Source organism: Nomascus leucogenys, chromosome 11 (genome assembly GCF_006542625.1).
Source record: "Nomascus leucogenys isolate Asia chromosome 11, Asia_NLE_v1, whole genome shotgun sequence".
Classification (NCBI taxonomy): Eukaryota; Metazoa; Chordata; class Mammalia; order Primates; family Hylobatidae; genus Nomascus; species Nomascus leucogenys.
The window spans coordinates 90,610,592-90,627,590 of record NC_044391.1 but is presented as its reverse complement, the minus strand read 5'-3'; the positions used below and the strand labels follow the sequence as shown (position 1 = coordinate 90,627,590).

The following is a 16,999-nucleotide window of genomic DNA, read 5'->3' as shown; positions in this document are numbered from 1 at the left end:
GACCCTTTTTCTCGTAGGGTCGTTATGCTTACTATGTGTCAGGCACTCTTTTGAAGACTTTACATGTATAGCTCATGAGATCCTCACATCAATCTTATGACACAGATCTATTATTATCTCTTCTAAAAGAAGAGGAAAGGACCCCCAACTTGCTGAAAGTTCTCAGCTTGTAAGTGGCCAGCCGTCAATTACCATCACTGTGCCATGCTGCCTTCCATAAGTACAACCTGACTAATGGCTTTGAAACTGAAGAGCTTTTGTGAGTGACTGGTTCATAGTTTTGATGTAAGACCAGTGTCCAAATTACCAGTATATTCAGGTTCGGGCCATTTAGCCTCATTTGGAAAAGCCATGGAAAGAATGAGTATTGGAGTATGAAAATACGCTAGTCTCACCATTTCTTAGAGGTGTTATGAATAGTACTTCTTTGTAATTAAAAGTTGTTTCAACTAAGAAACAAGCATTCTTTTGAAAAATATAGTCTGTTCTATTATGTAAAAGAACCAGACCAGACACAGGTTGGCACTAAAAAGTCTGTGTGAAATACAGACTCTAACTGTAGCTCAGAATATTATAATATGGTATGTTTAGAAATAATTATCAAAGAATAAAAACTTAAATGAATATCATATTTGTGGTGAAACTTTCTGTACAATTGAACCATCTGCTGCTCCATCCCTGTCCTCCCCCACATACAATTATAGTCTGTTGTGATGAGATTCTACCTTTTTCACCACCCAGGCTTATCAAAGCTATAAACCGGTCACATAATTCACAGAAGCTTAAAGATACGTGGAGAACTTGGATAGGGTCCAGGGGAGAGCAATGAAAATGATTAACGGGTTGGAAAACAGCACTGATGAAAAAAGATGAATGGAATCAGGATTACTGGTATTGAGAAGGTTTAGAGGTGACTTAATAACTGTCCTCAACTGTATGAAGGACTATTAAGAGAAGCATGGTGACCAAATGTCTTCCAAGAAGGAGAAAAGGATCTAGCCTACAACAGGGAAGATTTAAGCTAGATGTGAGTTTCAAACAGGATTCTCCTCTCCATCCTCACTAGTGTCACTTATTGACTCTCTTCCATTCCTTGGATCATCATTACTTTTAATGATAAGGATGAAGGTGAATGGCACCATGGCTGAAACAGTTTAATAGATAACTAAAAGATTTCTTCTCTTGAAGGCAGTGACTCTCAGTTGGAAGTTTGGAGTAGAAAGATGAATCAGAATCACCACACGGGGAGCTTTTACAAAATACAGATGCTCCAGGGTCCATTACTGTCCTCTACCTTCCCTTGAAAAATAAGTGCTTTAAAAGATTGTGCTCTCGATTAGTTAATACAGATAGGTGAAAGCAGGAAGATCTTAGTGGTGTATAATAAAATGTTAGTTGGCCATTTTAGTTAGTTTATAGCTAATGTATTTCAATGCTTATACCTTGAGAACAGTTTGATCTTTTTATCTTTTCCTTGCTTTAATTGTATTCTCAACAGTTAGAACTTGTGGCATCTGACTTCCTGGGTAGCAGTTTTGCAAAGCATAGCAGCATGGATCAAGAGAAAGGCAAAGAGTGGGCTTGGTATTTGGGCTGCCTTACGCCCTTGGGAGCCAGAGAGGAAGAACTGGGCAGTGTGAACTGTCAACTTGTTAGTTTAACCAATAAGTTTACTCTCTGAAAATATTCCCTCTCAAAAATTTATCACTAAAAATCACAAGAGCAACATCACTTAAAATTAAGTGTTTCCTTTGGGTAATAAAAACTGATATTGTCCCCTGTTTTAAAATATTAAGGTAGAGGAAATAAAACACAAGGCAAGCAGAGAAGACAGTGAAATGGTCAGTGTCATGTTTACATATTATGAGAATGCTGTATAATCGTAACAATTATTTTCCCTCATAAAGCTCTACCTCTTTGATCTAGCTCAAATTTCACACCAACCATCAAAGATGATTGCTGCATAAATCTGTGTTCTTCCCTACCGTTTAAGGTTATTGGTACTTTGATTAATTTAACCACATGTTACTGTCAGGTTGAACACTCATCTTCTGTTTCAAAGTGTGTACTCGTCAATCTCTCTATGGTTCCTTCCCTTCAGGCCTTATTTCATCACGTTTAAGGAGACTCTCCTGCCCTTTATCTTGTTAGGCTTTCAACAGTTTAAGTTGAATCTTCATTCTTTCATTCTTGCTGTCAAGCCTTCTTCAATAGGCTCTCTCATTTCCCTATTCATAAAGTGTCAGGGCTGTTTCTGTTTCAGCATTATATGCAGAGTCAGATGTTGCTACAGATTAAATCATTTCCCATCTGAGGAACTTCAGTTACCCAGTATATATATACACACACACACACACACCCACTATATGTGTGATATATATATGTATACATATGTGTGTATATAAAAATACATATGTCTGTATGTCTTACATACATACATATATATGTATGTGAGACAGTGTTCAAAGCAGAGTGTGGTGTTCCTCGTTAGATTCTAAGGGAACTGCAAAGTGAAGGAGGCAGTAATGTAGTTTTGTTACTGGTGGGAACTCGTGGTGCTATCTGAGAAGGGAGAAGCACCATTCAGGTTTTGCAAGAGATTAAAACTTCATTATTCCTTTTGAAGATGAGGAAAATAAAATGACAGTGTTGCACAGGTATTTAGAATCAAGTTTTATGAAACACGCTACTTGATCAAATAAACCATATTTGCAAATAAACCATATTAACTGTGAGTTCTGTTCTTGAACCCCAGTGCTTGGTACCCAGCAAATGTTCAAGTATCTTTGAATGAATAAATGGAGTTGTATGGTATGGCTGGAGGCTCAAGAAAAATGATAGAATACAGTGACTAAAAAACATATTAGCTAAAGTTTCAGTGCTTGAACAGCAAGGTTGTTCATTGTTCTGACTATAGCTTTCTACTCTATTTAAATAAGAAAAGACAGGTAGGTACTATTATGTTTCTAAACATGAGTTATTATCATTACTGTTTTTTGAAATAGAGTCTCTCTCTGTCGCCGAGGCTAGAGTGCCATGGTGCGATCTCGGCTCATTGCAACCTCCGCCTCCTGAATTCAAGCAATTCTCCTGCCTCAGCCTCCTGAGTAGCTGGGACAACAGGTGCCCGCCACCATACCTGGCTAATTTTTGTATTTTTAGTAGAGGGGGTTTAGCCATGTTGGCCAGGCTGGTCTTGAACTCCTGACCTCAAGTGATCTACCCGCCTCGGCCTCCCAAAGTGCTGGGATTAGAGGCTTGAGACACCATGCTGGGCCTAATATGAGTTAATTTTAGTGGTTATTCCATTTATTACTATTTCTTTAATAACAGTATTATAGGTAGGGTTATATAATAATAGTATGAAACACGTTTACGGTAAATAACTATGTTTAACTTGATCTTTAATATTATTTTGTGACTGTGCTTATCACAAGTAGTTATTTTTTATTTCCTACTTAGGTTGAAAATATTATACATTGAAGGCAGAGATTGTTATATATGATTCAGGATAAAAATTCCAGAATAATCTTCAGTGGATGACAAGTCCTGAGGTTGGCCAAACCTGTAATAATGGCTTTGGAATTGAGCAAAGGAATGAATGGAAGAGTGATCCATTTATTCAACAAGTTATGCTCTCATACAATGGACTTGACTGCTGTTTCATTGAGTTGATCAACTAGGTCGTATTTTGCTTTTCATAAAGAGCAAATTCTTTCTTACCCCACCAACTTTCTCTCCTACTTGCTATAAAATCTAAATAGCCTCATATCTATTTTCAACACTATGCATTTTCTCTTCCTTTAAAACTCTTCTTCAAAGTCAGTAGGGTCATGCCACTGACCCCAGGAAACTGAATGTGTGTTTGTGCTGAGCAGAACTGAAGACAATATTAATGTACCAAACTTGGGAAGATTAAAAAGCACTTATCTTTAAGAATTCTAGTCCCAGATAAAAGTGTTTTCTTTAATATTTAAATATGGTCTGTGCGTGTTTTATTGAGTTAAACAAACAAGGCAAAATACAGCAAAAATAGATGAAATTATATCACTTCTTGAACCAGGAAAAGAAACAACTTTTGTAACTGACAATAGATGAATGTGATGTGATTCATAGCATTTTGTACATTTAGTCTTGGAGATCCCGTGTTTCTGACTGAAACAGGAAACTAGAAGGATTGATGAAGAAAGTGAAAATTTATCTTGTAATTTCTGAAACCCACTTGAGGTTGGTACAAATGTCTTATAAAGCTAGTTTTGTTGGTACGTGGCTCTGGTTGGCAACAATGCTGACTATGTTTCTGAAACAAGAGGTCCCAAACATTGGGATATGGTTTCCTCTTAGTCTATTAGGAAGTTTTTGTTGTTCTGAGACAAAATGAGAAAAATGTAGTTATTCATGAAGATAAATTGATTTCATTTCAAAGACTTTTGCTTATTGTGAGATTCTTCTTCTTATTTTTCTGTCTTACAGTGCTTTTTCTTTTGTGAAATAATGTTAGTATGTGTCTCTATGTGCATAAAATTTATTTATTTTAATTACTGATACTTAAAAGTCTTGGTCTGAAAATCACCAAACTAGGGCCTTTTCTAGTATCATCTGTATTCCATACTCATGAGACCTGGAGGAAACTCTGGGCCTTTTGGTTAGGACGTTTGCCTTGGGTGGATCTACTTTGGTCAGCAATTGTCTCAGGAGTGACTTTAGACCTGATTCCAGGATTTCTAAATGGCAATATCTATTCTCCTTTTTCATGTTATATACTCAATAATTCATTTTATTTTTAATTATGAAATGTTTCAGATTGGGCATATTGACTTATACCTGAAATCCCAGCACTTTGGGAAGCTAAAGTAGGAGGATTGCTTGAACCCAGGGGTTTAAGACTGGTTTGGGCAATGTAAGGAGACCCATCTCCACAAAAAATTAAAAAGTTAACTGGGGATAGTGGTCTGTGCCTATAATCTTGTTTACTCTGGAGGTTAAGGAGAGAGGATTGCTTGAGCCCAGGAATTACAGACCATCCTGGGCAACATAAGGAGACCCTGTCACTACAAAAAAACATTTTTTTATATTATGAAATGTTTCAAATATATGAAAAAGCACATAAAAAATACCTATATACTCAGATATTAACATTTTGCATATCTACTAACAAACTCTCTTTTGCAAAAGAAAGAAAATATTAGAGATAAAGGCCCACCCGTCCTGTCTCTCACTCTTCTCCTATATCCTAAAGTTGGTGTAAAGTATTTCCATGTTCATTTTTGAACTTTAACCGTATATGTTCCATCATAAACTACAGATTCTCTTTTGGTATGTTTTAAAATGTACATAAGTAGTACTATACTGTACATATCATTCTTCAACTTGCTTTTCTTACTCAACATCTTGTATTTGAGATTAATCCATGATGATAAAGGTTCAACAGATTTATTCACTTTAACTGTTGTATAATATTCTATGAATACACCACAGTTTATTAATTTGTTCCTCTACTTAGAAAAATAGTTGAGTTGTTTCTGCTTTTCTGTTATCACAAACAGGGCTGTATCTAGCATCTCGTTTGGGTTTGTTTGTGCACCTGTGTGAGAATTTTTCAAGATCGATACCTTGAATTGAAATTGCTGGGTCGTGGCTATGTGCACTTTTAACTTTGCCACCCAATACCAGCTCGTGTTGATTGTACATTTTACACTCCTAATAGGAGTGATTAAATTTCTCTTTTTGCTAGATCTCCCTTCATCCCAACCTCTCATACAATGATTATTATTATCAGAGTTATTAATTTTTGACACTCTAAAGCACATGCAAAGTCTCATTTGACTTCTCTCTTTACTAATAAAGTTGATCATATGTTCATGTTTATTGGCCATTCAGGTTTCATTTCTGTGGATTTTGTATCATATTCTTTACAGGCTTTCTTTTTTCAATTTTATATGACACTAATGCTTTGTTTCTTACATACATTGCAAAGTCATCTCTCAGTCTGTGACTTGTCCTTCACTTTGTTAATGGTGAACTTTGCTTAACAGGAATTTCTATTTTTGAAGTAGTCAAATCTGTGAATATCCCGTTTTATACTTTATATGTTTGTGCTTTTATGCATAGTGACATCTTGTTTTAGAAATTGTTTTTGACTGATATTATAAAGCTATTTTCTTTGTTAAAAATTTCTATTTTGCTTTACATATTTAGGAATTTATTTGAAATTTATTTTTCATTTGCGTACTAGGTAAGGATCCAGTTTTATCCTTTCTTTGTACGACTAACCAAGTGTTCTGACTCTATTTACTGAACAAGTATTCTTTTCCCCACTGATTTATAATGCCATCTCCATCATATACCAAGTTCCCACAAATGTGCAGGTTTGTTCCTTGGGTCCCTGTTCTGATCACTTGGTTCATTTCTTTATCCTGATGCCACAAACACTTTTTTAAAATTGTCACATCTTTTTAAGGATATCTTGATATCTGTAAGCCAAATCTCTTTCTCTTCCTCAATATTGTCTCAGTCATTTATTCTTCCATATAAAATTTACAGTCAGCTTGTCAAGTTTCACACACACACAAAACCTGTTATATTTTTATTTAGATTGATTTGACTTGTCACTTTCCCTATATGTTCTCTAGAACAGTTTCTTTAAGATGGGATTACTGGTTACTTGAAAATCTGTTAAAAACCCCTCTTTAATACTAGGTTAATGTATTTCGGAAATCAGTTACATATTCAACTTTTTAAATGGTTACATTCAGATTTGCTCTTTATTTGTGCGTCAATTTCAGTAAGTTTTATTTTTCTAGGAAATTATTCTTTTGTCTAGGTTTTCAAATTTATTGACTTAAAAGTTGTTCATAGTATTCTATCTAGCATTTAAAAATCTCTTGTGTATCTGTATTCCCCCTTTAAATTACTAATGTTTTCATTTATGCCTCCATTTAAAAAATTAATTCAGGTGCCAAAATTTTGTCTGTTTTATTAGTTTAAAAGGTATTTTACTTTTCTTTTAAAAAAACTTTTGTTTTTTTATTCTGTTGATCTTTTTCTAAATTTTTGAATTGGACTCATTCATTGGTTTTTACTGTTTCACTCCTAGTATAAACATTTAAGGCTATACATTTTCTCTAATATTGGTTTAGTTGCTTTTCGCAAGTTTTGATATATAATGTCAATATTATTTAGTTTAAATTATTTTATAATTTCTGTCATGATTTCTCTTTTGGCCCATATATTATTTAATATTCTTTAAAACTTCTAAACATATGAGTTGTGTTATAGTTTTATTATTAATTTTTATTGTACTGTGCTTTCTTTGTGGTTAAATAAGGCAAATTTTTATAAATGCTTCGCATAAACTGGAAAAATAGTGTTTTTATTATTTTTATTACTTTTTTATTTTCTGAGATAGAGTCTAGCTCTGTCGCCCAGGCTGCAGTGCAGTAGTGCAATCTCGGCTCGCTGCAACCTTTGCTTCTCAGGTTCAAGTGATTCTCCTGCCTCAGCCTCCTGAGTAACTGGGATTACAGGTGTGTGCCACCACACCTGGCTAATTTTTTTTTTGTATTTTTAGTAGAGACAGGGTTTTACCATGTTGGCCAGGATGGTCTTGAACTCCTGGTCTCAAGTGATCCACCCATCTTGACCTCCCAAAGTGCTGTGATTATAGGCGTGAACTACTGTACCTGGCCTGGAAAAATAGTTTTTGTATACAGACTTCTATATATGTTTGATCAAGCTTGTTTATTATGCTGTTCAAATTTTATGTGTTTCTACTAATTTTGGGTCTTTATGAATTACAGAGAGAGGCGTGTTGAAATTTGCCATTATAATTGTGAATTTGTCCATTTATTTCTTGTAATGCTGTCAATTTTTGCTTCATGCTTTTAGAAGTTAAACTATAAATTCCAGTAAGCCTATTGGAATAAATAAATTCCAATTTATTTATGCCTATAAATTCCAAACACTATATCTCCCTGGTAAAGTTTTCCTTTTGTCATTTTGTAATAATTAGGGAATAATGATTTTTTCATTGAAGTATACTTTGTTTCATATTAATATAACCACTCTAGCTTTCTATTTTTTTGGTATATATTTTTTTCATCCAAAACTGAGTCCCCCCCGACCCTGCCCCCTCCCTTTTTTGCATATATCTCTTCCAAATAACACATAGCTGGATTTTGTTTCTTAAATAAATTTGTCCTTCTCTTTCTTCTAGGCTATGTATATCTATTGTGATTAGGTATCTGTTCGGATTTATTTCTTTCATCTTATTTTCTGTTTTGTATTGGCCCTGCTTTCTGTCTGTTTCTTTTTCTTCTACTTGTTTTTCTTTCTCCTTTCTTGCTTCCTGTAAGATTCGCCAAATTTTATTTATTTTTTATTTTTCCCTCTCCTACATTCTATTTGTGTTTTTTTAAATAAGCACAAATAGATATTTAATGTGCATAATTAACAGCCTCACATTAAATAACATTTACCCTCTTTCTGAAATATGGAAACACTGTAGAGCACAGTAATTCAGATTGTCCCCCTCCCCGCCCCCAGTTTACATGCTAATTGCTGCCAAGTGTTTTTGTTTCACCTTGTACTTACAACTTCCAAAGGAGTCATGTTATTAATGCAATTAATGATCACTTAAATTTATGCACATTATTTACCAATTTATTTTCTCACCATTGTTTCTTGTATCCTACTCCTTCTGGGTTCAATATTATTCTTCTTGAAGTATATTCTTTAATTTTAGCAATGTTTTGTGAGTAGTAACTTATCTTCACCTTCGTTTGTCTGAAAATATCTTTATTTTACTCTTTTTTTTTTTTCAATTAGTTTTTGGACCATACAATTAAAAATGTGATATAAAAATTAAAACCAAAAGAAAGAAATGAGCTATCATTTCTCTAATGACAAATAAAAAAAATCTAAATAGAACTTGATGATTTAAAAATTAATTATTAAGTAAACATTTTGTGGCCTCTAGAAGATTATTCTACAGGTCAACCAGGTTATGTCTAAACCTGAAGTTCCTTTTGTCTGCTTGCTCTGTCTCCTAAAAAAGTATTTGCTTGTATGTTTTGTAATTTGGGGCTGTGTGGTCATTTTCACAAGGCTTTATCTGAGAAAATCTTGTAGAGCCTACATTTAGATTACATTGCTTTGGAGTAGTTTCACATTTGTTTCTGGGGGTTTCAGACTGAGTTTATATTGATAAGCATATTCCTCATTCTCTATTCCAATCCTAAATCCCAGTAGATAGCTTTTTTTCTTCTTTTTAACCCAAATTGATTAATTATCCAGGTGTTCTTCCCCTTCTGGGTAATCAAAAAATATTTTCAATAGATCTTTGTGTATCCAGTATCATTTTCTTCTTCATTCCCTCAGTACTGATACCAAAATGATCTTTCTCAAAGGAGATTCTGATCATATTAATTCTTCATGGTTTACCATGAAGATACAGAACAAGCTCCAAATACTTGGGAAGATCTGAGCCTTGCTGTTTGGTTTCTGGCCTCAAAATTCTTCTCTCGTAAACACTTGATGCTTAAGTTGAAAATTTTTTAACATTCCTGGAATATATAATGAGCACTCTTGTTTCAATGTCATTACATGTGCTGCTTCATTATTAGCTATCCTCCTTTACTTAGTAAACTTCTACTATTATTAAAGACTCAACTTAGGCATTGTGAAGAAGTGCTTTCATGCTTGAGTTGAATATAATTTTGTTTTGTTATTGTTTGTTGATTTGCTTTTAAAGAATAATTAAAAACACAAAAAGAGAGTTTATCATTTTATATTCGTGGGCTCTTCATATTTCCACACCTAAAACCACATCAAACTTGGTGGTGTCTCTGGGACAGTATACACACACACACACACACACATATATACATATATATATTTAGAGGAAGAATTGTACATTTCAAAGTTATCTCTATTGGTGGATTTATTAGCTAAATGCAAAATTGCATATTCCATTGCCAAATTGCCTTTTTGAAGGTGAAAAGTAAAGGGAGTGTAACTGAGCACGCAGCCTTTTTAGTAAAATAAAGAGATCTGGATACTCATTTGCCTTTGCTACTAAGTAGTTGAGTGTCTTCTCTCTTGCTTTGATTTCCCTCTTTTTAAATTGAAAATGTTGGATGAGATGATCTTCAAGTTTCCTCTCACCTCCAAACTTCTAGTAATTTGATAAAGTGTCTTAGCTTTCTAGAGATATTTTATCATAACCCTCTTGTTTTAGTTGGTAAGTTTAAGTTAATGAATGTCTCACAATTCTTAGAAAATAAATGATCTCTAAGATAAATTTGCATTTAAAATATTTTGTTGACTACAAAGTGATTGGTTAATATAAACACTAACCAGAACATTCTGGCTAAAATAAAATTTTGTTTTTAACCTTATTTTGATTTAAAAGAGCAAGAGCGGCTGGGTGCGGTGGCTCATGCTTGTAATCCTAGCACTTTGGGAGGCCGGGGCGGGTAGATCACCTGAGGTCAGGAGTTCGAGACTATCCTGACCAACATGGCAAAACCCCGTCTCTACTTTAAATACAAAACTTAGCCAGGCATGGTGGTGCACGCCTATAATCCCAGCTACTCAGGAGACTGAGGCAGGAGAATTTCTTGAACCCAGGGGGTGGAGGTTGCAGTGAACCCATATCGCACCACTTCACTCCAGCTTGGGTGAAAGAGTGAAACTCCAGCTCAATAAATAAATAAATAAATAAGCAAGAGTAAAGATCAGAAATGCAGTACTTTGGGAAAGGTGCACTTGAAGCCCCGTTAATAGGCAAAGCTCTCCCTAAGTAATACCAACTAGCTAATGTAATCAGTCTCAGTTGGTGCTTGCTTTACTACTTATGTATCTGAGCTGGTATGCTATAGAGATCAATAACTCTTTTGATATGCTTGTCAATTTGTAGTGTTGATGAGCAATTTCTCTTAAGGAGTCTGCCTTCAAATGTTAGTGTGCCTTCATAGGAAATAAAAGTGCCATAATTTCATGTGAAACATCCATCTGTTGTTAATATTTAATTATTATTTCCATTATTAGTTGAGATGTCTCAATCCCTGAAAACTTTAATCAACTGCTCCTAAATTTACTGTGTAAAAGAAATTTTCTTTAAAATTTCTTTGAGGTATTTATATAAGTTAATAGCTAATTGCGTTTTAAATCTTGAATGGAAAACTAGAATATTTATGATGTTTAAGTCATTAGAATTGGGCAGAGCATCTTTTTAAATGGAAAAGAATATTGGAAAGAAATAAATATCTTTTGCTGAAATTTATGGAAATACACACTAATCAGCTGTGATATTTAAATTTTTTCTCCCTAATTTTGTTACCTTTTACCTTCCATATTTTTTATGTCTCTCAATTCTTCTAACCAATATTTTCTTTAGCCCTCTTCTTTAGCTCCTCTTTCTTTTTTCTCTTTTGTTTCCTTTTAAAATTTCTCCTTCCTGTCTTCTTCATCTTTTCTTTCTGTTATAAACATTTACATATTTACAAAGCTCACCAATAAGTGCAAGCAGTAATGGAATTGGGCAAAGCAAAATGTTGAACTGTGAGATAAAAAGAATCACTTTTCGTTTACTAGAGAAATGGAAATATAACAGAATAACAGATTCTTTTAAATGCCTGGTAGCTATAGGTTGTACTTTCCATTAGTTATATAAAACAATGGTTTTTCACTCTATGTATTTATTTAAACATAAATTGGTCTGCAGGACTGTGTTCTATATGTTAAGTTGTAGTTTTGACTGCTAGTCGAGTATACCATGAATTAATAATCACCTGATACTGATTCGAGTTGAGGTGAATACCAAGATTTATTGACCCAAGTGGAAAATATGGACCAAAGTGAAACCTCTGTCAATATTTATTTACCTTTACAGGAACAATTAATCTTGATACTCATTGAAACAAGAAGTCAATATATGTATTGTTATGTACTTTTGGAGACTTCCATTAGAAATATTGGCAAGTCCCTGCTTCATGGCCATAGATTTAAAAGGCCTATCAATTTTAAATGTTTTGGTCATTGAGAGCTAAAACATGTAACATATCACAGTGTTATTCACTAGAAATAAAAAATCAAGAGTCTGCTCAGAGTAGGTTAATATAAGTTCCTTTCTTCAGTCCAGCTGATGGTTTTTAGTAAGATGAACTGCCAAGGAGACAATGAGCACTGACTTCTCGATGCATAACTTCATCTTGTTAGAAGGTGGGTTGCCGGGCGCGGTGGCTCACACCTGTAATCCCAGCACTTTGGGAGGCCGAGGCGGGTGGATCAAGAGGTCAGGAGATGGAGACCATTCTGGCTAACACGGTGACACCCCCTCTCTACTAAATATACAAAAAATTAGCCGGGCGTGGTGGCGGGTGCCTGTACAGGTTCCAGCTACTCGGGAGGCTGAGGCAGGAGAATGGCGTGAACCCGGAAGGTGGAGCTTACAGTGAGCTGAGATTGCACCACTGCACTCCAGCCTGGGCGACAGAGAGAGACTCCATCTAAAAAAAAAAAAAAAAAAAAAAAGGAAGGTGGGTTAAGCTCCCCTATAACAGATCTCCGCAGTGCTCCTCCCCATGGTGAATGACACAAACAGCGAGTACGCGTCCCAGTGTGTCTTAGTTTCATCATGAGAACTTTGTAAGCAGCCTGGAAGGGAAGTACAGACTGTGAGATTTACACCCCTTGTTTTTAGTTTTTTTTTTTTTTTTTTTTTTCCTCTAATAAGATCGTGGTGGAGGTAAAACTGTTATTTCACAGTGACTGGAAATGTAATGAAGTACTTGATATCTATGCATGAAGTGTTAGAGTTGAATTTCTAAGGAGAGAGATAGCATATTCCCTCCAGTCTATAAATTCGTGATTCAGAACACGATCTCAAGAGTTGTACTTTACATTTCTCTTCCCACCACCAAACAATAACAAAAAGAAGAAACAAATGAAAACTATCAGTGCCCAGTGGGAATTCCAGTTGGGGCAGATCGTTGAGATATGGTATAAGAATGATGACTTGTACTTAAGAAGGAAACCTGTTTGCTCCATATACATGTAGATGAAAAGCTTACACCTCACCATGGAGCAGTCGTTGCAGTAATGTTCATTCTCTTTTTACTTAACAGAAACCAGAGGTGGTTGTGTCTAGGGAAATGTCCAACAAGTTAGTGAAGTGTATTGAGGACACACACACACACAGATTTGTCACTGGAATAATATATATTTATTTGTGGAATAGACAAATTATATTCTAGACACTGTGAAAAGTTTTTAGTTTTTACTTTTATTTTTAAGTATTTATTTATTTATTTATTTGAGATGGAGTCTTGCTCTGTCACCCAGGCTGGAGCACAGTGGCACCATCTTGGCTTACTGTATCCCCTGCCTCCCAGGTTCAAGTGATTCTCCTGCCTCAGGCTCCCAAGTAGCTGGGTCTACAGGCATGTACCAAAATGTCCAGCTAATTTTTGTATTTTTAATAGAGACGGAATTTCACCATGTTGGCCAGGCTAGTCTTGAATTCCCGACCTCAACTGATCCACCCGCCTCGTCCTCCCAAAGTGCTTAGGCTTTTTAAAAATTGCCAATCCCAACATTTTCTCTCAGAATTGTTTTTAATACCCAGCATAACCTAACATGCCGAGATATACAGCTAAAAGTCATGAATTGGCTAATATCTATGACCAATTAACACATTAGTAGATTTGTGTTCAGCTTAAAAACTTCTTAACTTGTTTTTTTAAACGATGTTTTCTGTCATCCTGGGGTGATGATTTGCTTTTTTGGGGGGGCCGGTGTTATTTGTTTTTATAAAGTTTAATTCTTTTTCTGGTTAAAACAGAAATGTATACTGTCTTTTTGTTGACTTGTGAAGTACAGAAGCGTGTTTTAAGATTTTGTGCCATGTATTGTTAATGAGGATAGCAAAAACAAAACTCAACAAAACAACAACAAATAACAAACAAACCCCTACTCACACCCCCGCCCCACAAGAACTCAGAAACACCAGGAAAAATGGTGTCCTTTAATGTGTTGATCCTTGACACTCTGCAGACAGTAGCAGCAAAAAACATACATCCACAAATATGCCCCTTAATCTTCAGGAAGGAGCCTCCTGAAAAGCACAGGCTTCTAGGATGTGTCTCAGAAACAGCTTATCTCCCTTCATCTCCTTTTTGAAGAGCAGAAACCACCCACCTCATTGGTTACCAGGTCGCCCTATCACCAGCCAACCAGCCTGGACAAACACAGCAGAGAAACACTACAGGATCCTATACTTTGACTAGTGGAAGGAAAAATGGCTGGTGATGTCTACAAAAGGCCAACTTATTTACATAAAGAGGTATTATAAATGATATGGGCAAAGTGACTAAAGAGATGAGAAGAAGAGTGGGAAGGGGAAGGAGAGGAATGGCAGCCAAAGGGAAGGGGTTGGGGGAGTGGTGGACTGAGAGTGGGTGAGAAGGAGGAAGAGCAGCGTAGGGCCAGCGAGCCACTTGTATACACCTTGTAACATCCTTTTGTTCCTACTTCTGGGAAGTACTCCAGTAGTCCTTGAAGAATTCAGATTGCAGTGTTAACGGCAAGCTAGCAGGTAGAGCCCAATGCTTTGAGGTGGAGATTAGGATGGAAGGTATTCATGGGACAGTATATGTGATAAGCTCTTTCAATTAAATAAAAAGAAGAGGGCACTAGCTTGCTTGAAAAAACACAGTTATATTTGAATTCTTCACATGTCAACAAGTTAGTCTTTCGCAACCTACAGAAAACCATCACCATACTTTTTTTATACCAATAGTGATGACTCCACTTCGACCAAAAGGCAGATCAATGTGGAAAAAAGTCCGTTGTCTTTACTGTGGAAAGTACATAGAATTTGGAGTCAGATGGATTAGCATTCAGGCCTCTTGATAGTTTTCTGATATTGAACAATTTACTTACTCTGTATTTGTTTCAGTTAAAAAATCGGGAATTTATCTTAACATTTTTGTGAGGATTAAAATAAGAGATTTTAAAGGTGCCTGGCACAGTGCCTGGCACAGAGTAGGTGCTCAATTATATTAGTCACGTTCCTGCCTTGTGAAGAGCTTTTCAGTTCCCTATAAGGAAAAGGCCATAAAATTTAGAAGACATTAGGCATGAGTTTTAGTGGTTATATCTCCAAATGTGTCTGCTTTCTAGATTTGTTCGTGAGAATGAGGCAGAATTTTTTTTTCTTTTTTTAGGTAAGAGAAAATCTGAAAATGAGACGTTTCATTCACCTCCTATCTTTACTGCTCAGACACGTTGGCCGATATCTGCTTGGCTTTACTTCCAGTGCTTTCTCTAATTGCAGAGGCATGTGAAGGCCGTAATCTTTAGAAGAGCCTTCAAAGCCTTGCATGGTCTGGCCCTGCCTGTCTTTCCAGCCTCACCCTTGTCACTCTCTCCTCCACTGTGTATGCTCCAGCCACACTGGGCTTCATTCATTCCTCCACCAACCCAAGCTTTCTCCTTTCTTAGGGTCTTTGTTACCTCTGCTTGAGATACTTTTCCTAGATGCCTCCCTTTCCTTCTTGTTGCTACTCATCTCTGTCTCTTGCACACACACACACACACACACACTCACATCCCTATCTATGTGAATTCCTACTTGCCTTACATCTCACCTTAATTGTCACCTCCTGCCTGAGACCCTAGCGTATGTAAGATTTGCTCGTCAAAAGCTTTCCCAGCATTCTTCCTGGTACTTATCACGTTTATGACTAATTAGTTATCTTGGTAGATGTTGGCTAATGTCTGTCTTTCTGGCTACAGTATTAGTAAAGACAGGGATTATGTTTGTCTGAATCACCACTGTGGCCCTCCCATTCAGTTCTATGCCTGGTACATGATAGGCAATCAACAAATATTTTGGTGAATAAATAATGCTAGATGCAGAAACAAATTAGTGACTACATCATTGTAGCATTACAAGATTGTGGAGTCCTACTGTGTTCCACATCAACAACTGCTGGCTCTGTATGGCTAATCTGTTCTCTCTGAATTGTAAAATGACCCAGTATTGTTAAAGATGGGCCTAAAATGACGTAAATGGTTTTTACCACAGAGGAAGACCCCCAAATATTTGTTCACAAAGGAAGCTGGAATTGGCATCCTTTCTCCTGTATAGTTTTTTTCAGCCATAATACTCAAGTCTATCAAATATCCTAGCACAATGCATGCAATCTTAGGGTAGTGGCAGGCACCAGTCGCTATTCCCATGGGTGGTTAAGCCTTTGGAATCTGGGAACAACTGAAGGGTAGTAATTGGTGATACTTTTTGCCTGAACATAACTCAATCTTGGCTTAGCTTGGGAAGCATTTGTACCCTGAGTTGTGGGGGTGCTTGGCCAAGGGCAGAGGTGTGCCTATAGGTCACTCTGAGGCATTTTTATCTGCACAATAGCTATTAACAAGTAATGGGAAAAGTGGAGATAGGCCGGTTACTCTAGGTGGCTGTAAAACAAGTGTAGATAGGACACAAAGGAGCAGCAGAGTGAGTACACATGACAAAGACCATACCGCATATTGAATTCTGCCTTGACGATATCATTCTTCTACAGTTGTCAATATTAATACTTTTCTATAAGGAAATGGAATGATATTAATGATACATACAACATCCTTTATATAAAAATGCCCCAAATCCAAGAGCCTTCCAGAGCACCAGGAAAAGTTTCAGAGCCATTGGATATCTCTCTTTGTCAGATGCCACGGTGTCAGGCTCTGAGCCATTTGTCATCCCTGAATTTCATTATCTGCTCCTTCCCTGTCTTTCATTCTCAGTTTGCTAGGACATTTGTTCACCGTTGACCTCCCTGACAAATAATACACCTTAATTATGTTGGCAAGAGGGGATATGTCATTCCCGGGCCACTTTAATTGTCTATCCGACAGGCATCCTGCTGTGGCATGTAGCTTCTCTGGTATTTTGACTGCAGTGGTAGGAGTATCCTGTGCTTGCACTTTGTCTAGA

General features: G+C 36.2%; 1 protein-coding gene across 1 annotated transcript in view; it reads left to right on the top strand.

The window, feature by feature from the left end:
- MECOM (MDS1 and EVI1 complex locus) overlaps positions 1–16,999 on the top strand; it is a 581,310-nt gene that overhangs the window by 164,311 nt on the left and 400,000 nt on the right. The gene's annotated exons all lie outside the window — the stretch shown is intronic.